This window comes from Humulus lupulus, chromosome 8 (genome assembly GCF_963169125.1).
Source record: "Humulus lupulus chromosome 8, drHumLupu1.1, whole genome shotgun sequence".
NCBI lineage: Eukaryota > Viridiplantae > Streptophyta > Magnoliopsida > Rosales > Cannabaceae > Humulus > Humulus lupulus.
The window spans coordinates 125,083,551-125,098,253 of NC_084800.1; positions in this window are offsets into that span (position 1 = coordinate 125,083,551).

Here is a 14,703-nt window from a genome sequence, read left to right on the forward strand (position 1 = left end):
AAAATAGTTTATTGTGATTTAATTTATGTTTATTTTGTAGGGAGTATGTTGTATTTTATTTGCTCTTGAAAAGCAAGAAAAATGATGAAAAAATGTGGTATTTTTGTGAAAAAAACAAAGGAAATTAGCATTTTCCCAACTGTGGGCCTGCCTAGCCTTCAGGCCCGAAACCTCCAACACCAACTGCTCCTTCCAGCCATGGGCCCAGACCCAATCCTGCCCACTTCCAGTAGCTGCACACAACACGCCTCTGGCTTCTCTCCACGGCTGATACACCCAACACGCCAACTGAAGCCACCGAATCCTTCCTTCAGCATCAGGGAGTTTAGTGCTTAATACCCTTTTTTTTAATACTTTTTTTTTGCTATAAATAAGGGAGTTTGGTGCTTAATTTTGGGGGGAGGTTACCATACCACAAGTTCTACACTTTCAAAACCTCTTAATTCTCTTCATCTTTTTCTTCTTTTTGGTCATTTTTCCTATGAGTTTTTAGAGGAAAAATTTGGGGGTTTCTCCTCCAAATTTTCCTATTTATGTTTGTATTTGCTATTTTAGTTATGAGTTTCTAATCTTTTTAAGATTATTAAGGTGATGATGAAACAATATGTAACTAGATAGTGTTTATTTTGTATGTTGATTTCCCATTTTGTGCAACAAATTTTATGGATTTTTCTTTTTCAAATATTTTCTTTCATCTTAAATATCATGTATTTTTTATTGTTAGCACATATTTACACTTTGTTCTTCTTTAGTGCAAAAATATAATATTCTTTGTGTAAGATGTGTCATTAAATTGTACACATCCAATGCTTAGAACAAAAATATTATGTTTTGCCTTATAAATAATGTTCATTGATTTATTTAGTATTTCATTAGATTGATTTACACTAAATGCTTTGAAATTATAATTTTAAAAATGAAGATAAATCCTATATTTTTATGAAAATTTGTGCTTAAATAGAATATCTAATTTGAATAAGTAATGGTTTGATTAATTTCTACTATTACTAAAACTTGGAAATCAATGTACTTTTAAATATTATTGAACTTATATTTTGTGGATTCTATTATCTTAATAATCTTTCTTTTACTATCTTATTTAAAATTATTAATTTATGTTTATATATTGTCTTTAATTTCTTTATTATTGTCTTTTATTTTATTTTCATTATAGAAAAATCTCATCAATCTTTGGAGCTAGGTTAGAATTTATTAATTTTGATTTAAAATAGTTTTATTTTCGATTTTAGACAACTCATTTGGGTTCGACATCCTTGCTTACACGATCACTATTCTACGCGGCCAGAGGCCACGGCGATTCCTGGCGCTATGCAGGCCCAGATAGATGCCCTCAACCAGGCAGTGCAGCAGCTGGTCGAGGGAAGAACATCTTACATCAACCACGATAGGAGGAAAGGCACTCCTTTCATCCAGAGGATAGCAATGGCAGAAACTCCTAGCAAGTTTAAAATGCCTACGCTTCCAAACTTTGATGGGTATGGTGACCCGGTATCTCACGTCAACAAGTTTGAGATACAAATAGACATTCAGAAAGTGTCCGAAGACGCTCGGTGCACGATCTTCCCTGCAACACTCTCTGATGCCGCACAGGAGTGGTTTTTCAAATTCCCTCCTGCAAATATAGTTTCCTGGGAAATGTTTGTAAATGAATTTTATGGACAGTTCTACGCGGGTCGTGTGCACCCGACTGAGGCAAACCAGCTGGTTGAAATACGCCAGCAAGATGGAGAACCACTGAAGGACTACGTCCAGCGCTTTATGCGAGCGGCTGCTGGAGCAAAAACAGTGGGAGACGAAGGCAAAATGATGGCCATAACCGCAGGGGTTAAGCGCCACACGCCTCTTTGGGAAAGCCTCCAAAAACATGGGGTTAGAAATACCCAGGAATTCTTGGATCGAGCTGAAAGCTACATCAAGCTCGAAGATGCCATAGCCAACGAAGGAAAGCCCCCAGGCAAGGATAAGGGGATTTCCGAGCCCGCCAAAGCCGCCAATGGGTCCAAGCCCAACGGCAACGGTAAAGGCAACGGGAACGGGAATGGCAATGGCAAGAATGGGGGGAAACGGCCACACAATGAGCCTTCCACCTCTGACAATAAACGAGCCAAGGGTAACCGTTATGAACCTCAGTTCACTAACTATACTGCCCTAGTTGAGTCTCGGGGAGAGGTTTATCAGGCCACGAGTTCCAGTGTGCCTTATAAAAAGCCCACTCCCATTCGAAAGGATATTTCGAGAAGAGACACTACCAAGTTCTATCGTTATCATAACGACTACGGACATGATACCAACGAATGCAACCAACTGAAGGATGAGATCGAGTTCCTTATTAGACAAGGACACTTAAGAAGATATAAACGGGCCTCGGGAAATTCCCAACGAGAAGCTCCAGGTGGCAACAAGCAAGTGCCCACACACCAACGCTCGCCACCTTTGCAGCCTGACCCCATGACTGGCACATTGTTAACCATCTGTGGAGGCCCGCACCTCGCCGGAAACAGCGAAAAGGCCAGAGAACGATATGCTCGGACTCTGCGCCACGACCAGGACATCGAGATGATGACTGTGGATGACCGCGCGCCGAAAAAGGCTCGGTCAGAAGAGGGCGAAATAACCTTCTCTGATAGCGATGCCCAACATGTCTGGTTCCCACATTCTGATCCGTTGGTTATGGATATTCAGATGGCCAACATGATGGTGAAGAGAGTGCTAGTTGATACAGGAAGTTCGGTGAACATCCTGTATAAATCTTCGCTGGAACGCATGAAGTTGTCCGTTAAGGACCTGGAGCCCTGCAACCAAACAATATACGGCTTCTCTGGTGAGGGACTCGCCCCCGCAAGGTCAATCAGACTACCAGTGACAGCAGGTACAGCGCCTGCTACCAGGACATTACTCGCTACTTTCATAGTAGTTGATTGTCCTTCGGCGTACAATTCTGTCATTGGGAGGCCTATACTGGTTGATCTACGGGTCGTCACCTCTATGTGGCACTTAGCCATGAAATTCCCGACAAACGCAGGGGTAGGGCGCGTGTTGGGAAACCAGAGGGAGGCTAGGGAGTGCTACAACGCCTCAGTCATGAAGGCAAAGAAGGGAATGTCAAAGAGCACTCCCCCAGATAGGTTGCAGATGGAAATTGATACACAAGCCCAATCCGGTGATGAAGTCACCAAATAGGGTATTGCCCAAAGTGAGGATAGAGATTTAGATCCTCGCTTTGGGGATTTTGAAGAAAACGTTGGACCCGACGAGGACCTGGAAGAGGTTCAACTTGATGAGAAAGACCCGACCAGAGTCGTGAAGGTCGGGAAAAACTTAGAACCAACTACGAAGCATGCACTGGTGGAGTTTTTGCGGAAAAACCAGGAAGTCTTTGCCTGGTCACACAAAGACATGGCTGGGATAGATCCTGTAGTTATCAGCCATGTCCTGAACATAGACAAGAGTTTTCCACCCGTGCAACAGAAAAGAAGGCTGCGCGATAAGGATCGGTCGAGAGCCTTAAAAGAAGAAGTTGAGAGATTAAAGGAGAATGGGTTCATCAGGGTGGCATTTTATCCATCGTGGGTCTCTAATCCAGTACTGGTTCCCAAGCCTAATGGCAAATGGCGAACCTGTGTGGATTTTACAGATCTCAATAAAGCCTGCCCGAAGGATTGCTTCCCACTCCTAAGGATCGACCAGTTGGTCGATACTACTGCAGGACACGAGATCCTCTCTTTCATGGATGCATACTCAGGCTACAATCAGATCAGCATGCATCCCCCTGACGAGGATCACACCTGCTTTCGGACCGATACGGGATTATACTGTTATAAAGTAATGCCCTTCAGACTGAAAAACGGAGGTGCAACTTACCAGCGGTTGGTTAACCACATGTTTAAAGAATTGATCGGAGTAAACATGGAGGTATACGTGGACGACATGCTGGTAAAGTCGGAAAAGGAAGAAGGACGTGTGAAGGATTTGCAAGAGTGTTTCGATGTATTGAACAAGTACCAGATGAAACTAAATCCTCTCAAATGTTCCTTCGGAGTTGGATCAGGGAAGTTTTTGGGGTTCATTGTTAATTCAAGAGGAATCGAGGCCAACCCCGACAAGATAAAAGCCCTAATCGACATGAAATCGCCAGAGAAGATCAAAGATGTACAAAGTTTAACTGGGAGGATTGCAGCCCTAAGTAGATTTATTTCAAAGTCAACAGATAAGTGCATCCCTTTCTTCAATCTACTTAGGGGCAACAAGAAATTTGAATGGACAAGAGACTGCGAGCAAGCTTTTCAGGCCTTGAAAGCCCATATGGCACAGCCTCCTATTTTATCAAAGCCTATCAAAGGAGAAACTTTGTTCATTTACCTGGCGATCACTGAAGTTGCTGCTAGTGCGGTACTAGTACGAGAGGAAGAAGGCGCACAAAAAGCGGTTTACTATGTAAGTAAGAGACTAATCGGAGCAGAACTGAAATATCCTCCCATCGAGAGGTTAGCATACTATTTAATCTTGGCCTCGAGGAAGCTACGTCCTTACTTCCAAGCCCATCCCATTACAGTCTTAACTGACCAACCCCTTCGGCAAGTCCTCCAAAAACCAGAGGCGGTTGGACGTTTATTAAAATGGGCAGTCAAACTAGGGCAGTTCGATATTACATATTCACCGCGAGCAGCAGTAAAAGGACAAGTCTTGGCTGATCTTCTTGCAGAGTTCACCGAACTCCCGTACAGCGAGCAGTGCGAAAAGTCTAATGCGCCTGAGCCTCAAGATGAAGCTCTTTCGTGGAAGTTATTCACAGATGGGTCGTCAAACGAATATCACGCAGGAGCGGGAGTGATCTCGATAATGCCAGAAGGGCATCGATTTCACTGCGCCATTAGATTCGACTTCACCGCGTCAAATAATGAAGCCGAATAAGAAGCACTCCTCATTGGATTAAGAATGGCAAAAGACATGAGTATAAAGGTGCTGGATATTTACAGTGATTCACAGCTGGTAGTGAATCAAGTTCTAGGAGAATATCAAGCACGAGGCCTAAAAATGATGGCCTACTTGAACAAAACAAAAGATCTATTGGCCCAGTTCAAGAAGTTTACCCTCCAGCAAATACCGCGGGATCAGAATTCGAACGCAGATGCCTTAGCCAAACTCATAAGCGCGAAAGATGCTGACACTTTGAATATTGTGCTAGTAGAAAGATTGAGCGAGCCAAGCATACGAGCAGATGAAACCAATATGGAGATCCGAATGGAAGATACATGGATGGCGCCTTACTTGGAGTATCTAACAAATGGTGTACTACCAGCAAATAGAAACAATGCCAGAACTCTTCAAAGGCAAGCTGCTAGGTATATAGTGGTCAATGGTGTTCTATACCGGAGAGGATACTCCATGCCATTGCTCAGATGTATTACACCCAAGAAAGCTAAGGAGCTGATGAGAGAAGTACATGAAGGCTTCTGTGGGGATCACGCTGGGGGGCAAAGTTTGGCGAAAAATATTCTAAGGCAGGGCTATTTCTGGCCAACTATGAACGAAGATTCAATGGAGTTTGTGCGAAAGTGCGATAAGTGTCAGAGATTTTCCAAAATCCCACGAGCAACTCCAAACGAGTTGAAGCAGATGCAGAGTCTGTGACCTTTCGCAGTATGGGGTATAGACTTGATTGGCTCCCTGTCAATGAGAAAAGGTGGAGTAAAGTATGCAGTTGTAGCAGTCGATTACTTCACCAAATGGGCCAAAGCCGAACCACTTGCTACCATAACGACCAAGAAAGTCCTTGACTTTGTCATCAAGAACATTATTTGCCGATATGGTTTGCCTCGAAAGATTGTCTCAGACAACGGAACCCAATTTGACAGTGACTTATTCACAGACTTCTGCGAAAGGCACGGGATTATTAAAAGCTTTTCTTCAGTCGCACATCCACAAGCAAATGGGCAGGTCAAAGCAGTGAATAAAACACTTAAAGACACCCTGAAGAAAAGGCTTGAAGACGCTAAAGGAGCATGGCCAGAACAGCTGCCTGAAGTCCTCTAGTCGTATAGAACTTCTCATCGAACAGCGACAGGTCATACTCCGTTTTCCTTGGCATACGGATATGAAGCTATGTTGCCCGTCGAGTTAGATCCGCCCTCGCATCGACGAGTTACATACGACCAGGACCAGAATAGCCAACTGATGATGGAGTCCCTAGACTCACTTGAAGAAAAATGAGAAAAAGCCCAACTCCGAGTTGCTGTGTACCAGCAAAAGGTCGCCCGGTATTTTAACTCAAAAGTGAAAGAAAGAAAATTCAACGTCGGAGATCTAGTGCTACGACGAGTTTTCTTAAATACCTGCGACACCACTGCTGGAGTACTCGGACCAAACTGGGAGGGACCTTACCAGATTGAAGAAGTCCTTCATCCGGGCACCTACAAACTTGCACGCTTAAATGGAGATCTCGTTCCACGCTATTGGAATGGAGAACACCTGCGCAAGTATTATCAGTGAACAGTCCTTCCTAAAGGACTGGCTTGTATTAATTTTTACTTTTTACAAGTTTCGAAAAAGGGTTAGCCACGTTGTATGGCTAATCGCTTATAATGTAAGATCTTTTTAAGATCACTCGTAAAGACATGATTAGTCCATTTTTAATACGAGATTATAAGGGACTGTGCGCAGCCAATCATTCTTGCCAACATTTGTAAATTTATTTTTACAAGTATTTGTTCATTACGTGTGTTGTTTTGTTGTATTACGTGTTATGTTTACTATCGAGCAGTAGTGTTCACACGGGTCGTGGTCAAGGCAAGTGACCAAGGACCTAAAGCTCCTCGTTCACTTGGGGGGCACATAAGGTACATCGATAGAAAAGCATACCAAAGAGTATGCAAACACATGAACAAAATGAGTGAAAGCATGCTACGGTACTTAGAGTATTTTTCAAAATTTATGTTTTGTTAAATCAAACCAAAGTACTATGCTAAGTTCGGTCATGCGAACAGATATTATAATAAAAGAAACATTATAATATCAATAAAGCAATCTTTTACACCGCGAGCAGTATTGCTCGGATGTAATTGTTCTATTAAAAGTAAAAAGCTTTTGCACCGCAAGCATTATTGCTATGATGCAATTGTTCAGTTATAAGTAAAAAAGCTGCCCTTGCAGCAATAAAAATAAATTATCTTTACAAACAGACCCGTGGGCCATAAAAGCAAAATAAAAGAAACTTTTACTGGGCAGGAGGGTCTTGAGGATTTGGGGAAGTGCCCTGGTCGGCAGGAGTACCAGCTTCAGCATTGGCAGCAGGAGCCTTAGCCTTAGCCTTCTCCTCTGCCTCCAACCGGGTGGCGCACTGCGCCATCAAAGTTCTCTTCAACCGCTCGGAAAGATAGTTGAAGTTGGCCTCCCGGTTGTGCTTCCAGAAGTCATAAAAGCAGAGGAGGGTGGCCTCCTTATACTTCTTCAAGTTCATGACCCCTTCCTCCTCAACCTCCTGCACTCGCCCCTCGAGCTCCCGCACCCTCTCTTCAAGCTTCTTCGCCTCATCCCTGCTAGCGGTCAGATCGAGTTTGAGCTGTTTACACTCTTGGGTATTAAGTACAGAACTTTCCCTCCATTTATGCCGCTCCTCGTTGGCTCTCTTCAAGGCCCCTTGCCTGCCCTGAAGCTCTTGGGTGAGAGTAGCTTGGTCCTCGCACAGTTGTTCATTCAGCTTGGACAGCTCCTTGTTCTCCTCGAGCAGCTTGCTCTTCTCATCCTCAAGTGCTTGCTTAGCCTGGGCAAGCCTGGAGTCGAAGTTCTGTCCGCGAGAAACCAACACCCCAGCACAGCGCCAGCTAGCAGTTAAAGACAGCAGCCCCTGAAGACAAAAAATGAGAAAGTAAGGAAAATAAGTTTGACATAAATGATGAAGTAGCAGAAGATGACTTACGCTGACTATCTCATTCAACCCTCTGTTGATGATTTGGTCAACCTCCATTGTGGCAGTTTCGTTGATGGCGGTCTGGCTGCGTCTGTGCTTCGAGAGTTTGTATATCCTCTCCCTGGCCGACCCGACCACAAGGCTGGACAGGGAGCCTTTGGACAGGTTGTCCAAAGTCTCCTTATCAGCGGCCCTAGAGGAGGGCTGTGGATTCACAGGCGTGGGCGTCGACTGTTCGGTGGGGGGCGGAGGTGTCATGTTTTCCTTAGGGGGGACAGCGGTTGGAGTATCTTATGTTCGAGCCTTCTTATAGGGGGTCTTGCTGCTTTCCCCTCGAGCCCTCTTGCTGTCCTTCTTCGGGACAAAAGAGGCAGCGGCGGCCTCGTAATGAGCGAAGACGTCTCCAGAGTCCATACCTGCACAAAGGGAAACAACTCGAGCAGTGAGATTAAGTGGTCATAGGGGGAACAGAGATAAAAGTAAAAGGATTACAAGCAAAGTACCCGAGCTACAACTACTGGTCGTAGCAATATTTACTGAACTACCTAGTTCCTGGAAGAAATCTGAGTTTAGAGAGGGAGCATTCCTAAAGTTTCCGTCCCCATCAAATAGATGAGAGGGAATTGGCAAATTATTTAAAAGCAAGATTATTGTACCGTTTACATCCGACGAATCGTCAGAAAGTTCGATAGGCTCGACAGCCTTTTGTTTTCCCTTGCCCTTGGGGACTGAAGGTTCCTCTGCTCGGGGGGGGGGGGGGGATGACAGGTTCCCTGATCGTAACCCCAGTTGGCCGCCTCCGAGGAGGTGCCTGAGGTTGCTACTCGGGTTCCTGTTCGTGTACCACGTCAACTTGGACATCACCCACCGAAGGTTCGTTCGTCGCAGATTGAGAGCCCCAAAGGCCGACCAGTCTAAGGTTGGCCTCGTTGACTAAGTTTTTTACACTCTTATCGGCATTTGGCATGCTGGCTAAGAGTGTTGCCCTTGACTCCATTCCTGGAGTAGGAGTTGGACGTAGCCACGGGCCTGGAACATGACGGATGTCAAGATATTATGACAGAAAGACACTAAGTAAAGAAGCTACTCGCATAAAAAAATTTACCTCCTCGGGTGAAAACCATGTTGTCCGCAGCAAGGTCAGGTGTGAGGAAGTATTCTTGGTGATACTTCCCCACATTGGAGATATGGGTGGTGTCGGACAAAAAGGTACGTCCGGATTCCTGGTGGCAGAATTGAAAGAACCCCGTACCATCTTGGTTGGGATTGGACTTAAGGTCAAAAAGAAAATTGACCTCGTGGGGGGAAGGTACTGGCCATTTTTTGAGCTTATAAAGGATATAGAGTGCGGCCAGCATTCTATATCCGTTTGGGGTGATTTGAAAGGGGGCTACTCCGAAGTAATTAGCCACCCCCTGAAAAAACGAGTGGAAAAGCAGGGTGGCACCTACCTCAATGTGGAACCTCGACCAGGCACTGTATGCCCCGCCTGGCAGGTTGGCGCGCTGGTCGATAGATGGTTTGACTAAGGTCACACCCGTCAGATTGTATCTGTTTAAATAGTTGGCAATCATCCGTAGTGTCACCGTACTTTGAGGAACGACGTGCCACGCCACGTCTGGCTGGTCGACATGGCGAGGGCGGGCACGCCTTTGGACATCGGTCTCTGGAGCAAATTCGCCTCGAGCACTGGTCGAGGGGGCATCAGCAGGAGGCTGGCCTGAAGAGTTAGGGTTATTCCTTTTTCGAGCTTTTGTTTTGGTTCGGGCCATTCTTTGGTTAGGGACTGGAGGACGGTTTGAGCTAGGGCTAGAAAAGGGGATCTCTGGTATCAAAGTAGATGGGTTATCTTCGCCTTCAAGGAGTTGGGCCAATAGGTCATCTTCAATAGGTCTTTCTCCTCCCCCCCCCCCCCCTCCCAAGGGTCTTGCATAAGAACTGCAAACAGACAATGGAGGAGATAAGACACAATTTGCGAAGTAGTGTGGAAGATTGGGATAACGTTGCTCGCGTCTAAAAAACCAGCATCATCCTACTCCTACGCTAAGTTCGGCATTAACGGTTTGAAAAACGGATCAGGAAGGGAGAAAAAACTGCTTTCTGAAAAAGAACTGTTTCGACTCCTAAAGGGCGGGAAAATACCCAGTTTTTCACCTAGCTTAAAGATTGAATTTTTACGTCGATCTTACGCCCTAAGCCTATGATCCTTACTATCGAACTAAGTCCTAACCTATACAAAGCATAAATACGCCCTATTACCTAGCAATGGAAGGCTTATGCAAGAGAAAAAATCCTCATCAAACCCTATTCGAGAACACAGAAATCACAGGGCATAGAAACGGCGTGCATGGCATAATGAAAAATTTTGAAAGACAGTGATTACCTGGGCGAAGATGGAGGTTCGGAAGAGAATGAAAAAGTTCGAGTCAGGAAGATCCTCAGCTAGGCGACTGTCTGTTTTCGAAGCTCTGATGGCAAAGTTCTTGAAGTTCTTGACAAAGACGGTAAGAAAAACCTTTTTGAGAAAGAAAAAAAAAAGGGAGATATTTATGGAGACCGAGGTATGGCCAAAAAGTAACAATCATTATTTTTAATTCTCGAAACGTGGGGAAGTGTATAAGCCGTCAATTTTTTTCTTGAAAACTGAAAGGGCTTGATTGGACATAATTATGTCACGATTTTCAAAAACACACGGGGATTCTGACATGCATCGTGGGGATATGAACGGTTGCTTCCTTAAAGTTTCTTTATTGCTGGTCGCACTAAACAAACTTGGGGGGCAAATGTTATCCAAAAAACAAGCATGGATGACATGGCAAACATTAAGTACACGTGACTAACATCTGGCAGAATTCGTGCTCGACTATCGACCAATAAGACATCTAGTGTCACGACGTTCGATCTCTTCATACAACCAGCCGGGTCGTACTAATGATAAACGCGGAAAAGATCTTATACAGTTATGATAGTATCCGAAATTATCTCCCATGATTTCCTGAGTATCCGATTATTTAGGAAATAATATCTGTAACAAATTAATGTAAATCCTCCTTGAGCCTATAAATAGAGAAGGAGGGCTCAAGGGAAGGGGATCTTCTTTTTCTTCTTTCTTGCTTTCGGATCACTAGAGATTAGAGTCATCCTATTTGATACATTGTATTGTTCTTCAGAGGTTGTTGAAACTCATTGAACCCTAGTTCTTTGATCACTCCTTTGAATCCTATATCAATAACAATTCAAGTGGACGTAGGTTATTACCAGATTCTGGGGCCGAACCACTATAAACCCTTGTGTTCTTTATCATTTCGTCATCACATTCTTTCCAACGTGTTTGTCCACATCAAGAAAATTTGACTCCGTGTCAGTTGGCCAAAATCAGGGTCAACAATGTTTTAAGGTGTATGAGATGTGATTTTTCAAAGTTTTCCATAGAATCTGGAAACAAAACATCAGGGCAGCAAGCACTGCCCAAATTTCTTTAAACATTTTTATAAGTTTTATTATTCCAAAAAAAATTTAAATTTTTAAGGAAGCTAATATAGGTATGTATAAATATCCCTGTAAAATTTTAGAAAGAACTGGGCTATGGTGTAAGAGAAGTAAATTTTCAAAGTTACCTTAAAATCTGGGAAAAACTTCTTGGCAGCAGGCACTACCCAAATTGCTTTACAAAACTGAATAAGTTTTGCTATCCTATAAATTATTAAATTTTGTTGAAAATTAGTTAAGATGTGTATAAGGACTTTTGTAAATTTTTAGAGAAAAATGTGTCACGGTTTAAGAGATAATTTTTTTAATTTTTCCCTAAAAATTGAAAGGTAGTAATTTCGAACCTTATAAAATAATTTTTGGAAGGTTAGTTCTCTTAAACTAAAACAAGTTTTGATGTGAGGATTTCGTCTAGTTTCTGTCCTTATGACACAGAACACGTGAACGATAGTTTAAGGGATTTTGCCCAAAACTCAACTTAGGGCAAAAGTTTAAAACAGAGATTTTGCCCCTTAAATTAAATAGTAGAAGTAAAGTTTTGGAAATGAGAAGAAATAATCTTTTGTAAAGATAACTAAGGATTTGGAGACTTAACCAATCCCAAATCAGCTTGAGTTAATTTAAAAGTTGATTTTTTACCATTTTTAAGTTAAGGGTCCAATTGCCCTTCTTTTAAAAAATAACGTAAAAAGAGATCCTAGGTTATGGATAAAAATTGTAAGAATGGGAGTTGGGTTTTTGTAGAATCTTTAAGAGAACAGGATAACATTGTCATATATTATTTGTAAATGATCAAAAAGTGGTATTTTGGTAAATGATAGAAAACGGTAAACTTTCGTGAGAGGACAACAAGTTGGTATTTTTCTAAGACAGGAGTTGAGTAGAACTCCTTTTTCCAAAAAACCAAAATACGAGCTATCCAATAAGAGTGTTCTCTAGTTAATGAATATTAAGATGCACAGCACGAAGAGCGTGTTGCGGTGAGGCCGATTTTATCATGTTACTGTAAAGATTGAAACAAAATCTGAGGTGTATAAGAGGCTATAGTATAGAGTCTCTAAGAGAACGTTATTGCATGTAGCTATCATAGAATATTAGCTATAAGAGTATGTCATAGTTTAATCCGAGTACACTGTATTAATTACAGTAACTACGAAAGGGAAAACGAATAGGTGTTAAAGATCCAGTTGGGAGCTAAGGACTCTAAGTAAGTTAGTCTTTCTCTTTCTTGCCTACAACATGAATACACTAGTGTGCTTGTAGTAGTAGATTACACTATTATTTTTTTGGTCATTAAGACCAGGGTATGCTTAATGCCTACTCTTGCAATGCTTTGGCATTTTGCGGCTAAATGGTAAGTAGGTTCGGGTTGAAGCCAAAACCCTAACGTGAAATAGTCCGGATTGGTGCCAGGACATGGTAAGTATATAGTCCGGGTTGGAGCCAGGACAATGGTAATATAGTTCGGGTTGAAGACAGGACAATGGTAATATAGTTTGGGTTGGAGTCAGGGCAATGGTAATATGGTCCGGTTTGGAGCAAGGACATGGTAAAAATATAGTCCGAGTTGGAGCTAGATCAATGGTAGTATAGTCTGGGTTGGAGCCAGGACATAAATGTTGGAACCGGGTTTAGGCCCGGATCCCTTGCCGTTAATTTATTGATTAGTTATTATATGTGTTGTATATCTTGAATGTTACAAGGATTTTCTGTGGGCATGTTATCATGTTATGTGTAACGTTGTTTGTTAGGTACAATCCAAGTATTTGATTCTTATTTGGCTATTGTTTGAGAATTGTATGATAGGGTTGGAATTTATCCAATACCATAATGATCTGTGGTGATAACTACCTTAGGGAAACTCATTACTGGGTTTAGTATATTTGTGTGCAAGGTTATTCTTACTAAGCGTTTTTGCTTACCTAGTTGTTTCATGTTGTAGGTAAGTGTAAAAGCAAAGTGGAGCAGTGAGCATCTGAGTCTGCTTGTGGATATGTACATGTGGCCCGACCTGGGGAGGTTTTTGATGGAACCCATTTTGAAAAGAAACATTGGCAACTTGTTATTTCTTTTATGACATTTGTTTTGTTATAACTCTGTGGAAGAGTAGTTGTATCTCTGTTTACTAAACTAAAAGTGTGCGCACACAATCTTTTTTAAAAGTTTTTTTTATATGGATTTTCGGTACTATGAGTTAAAAGTAAAAAGTTTTAAATTTCTGCATAATTTAGTGTTGTATGTTTTGAGGGTCATTACAACATATGTCTTAGTGGTCTCTCAAACAATAGCAATTGCTTATTTAGTGAGACGAAACTTGGCTCAAGTTGTTGGTCTTCAATTTTACTTTAAGGTTTTATTGTCTAAAATTTTGAGGGCAACTCTCTCTCATGTCGGTTGCAATTTTATATTGTGACTCATGGATTTGCTTAGCATGCTCTTTGGCTAGACAATAAATTTTGTTGGATTGAAGAAATCTCTCCTCCATTCTGTAACTGTGTTCCTTTGTAGTCTTGATTCAATACAGTCTTTTCTAACAAAAGGGAAAAAAAGACAATTTGTTTAAAAAAAACTTTAAAATTATTTATATTTATATTTTCTTATTTTGAATTAAAAAATTGTGATTAATTTTTTAGTTTTAAAAATTAATATTTTTAATTGGAAGTACTAAATATATTTTAATTTGATTTAAAGGATATTTGCAGCTAAACTACTAAAAATTTTACTTTTTTTACACTTAAGTTCCTTTTTTTTGCAGTAAAATTAGCAAAACATTAATTTTTCTTGCATTTCAGTACCAACCATTAAGTTTGGTTTTTGACTAGTTAATAGTCACGTGTCAGCTAAAAGTTGGTCCACATTTTGGTAATTATCCGTAAGTAAACACAAAGTTTAAGTATTTTAGACGCAAATTTCTCTTATTTATATTTTAGAATACAAAAGTAAATTTTAGGATTTAATTTTTATTTTTAATACAAATTTTTATTAATTTTAATTAAAATAGAATTATGATATATTATTAATTTTAAATTCAATTAACATATAGTTTTTTTTATATTTTTAAACTATATTTTAATTTTAAAATTATTGTAGGATTTCAAAAATGAAAAAACGAAAATAAAAATAAATGATGCTTAATTATGCTCAAAACGTGACATCCAACCGTGGTGGTTGTAGTATAAATTAAGGGTTCAAAACATGATTATATTTTTTTTCTATTTTTTTTTTCATAGAATCATTTAGTTTCATAGCGCAATTAAAATATAAAAAATATTTTTAAAATGAAAAAA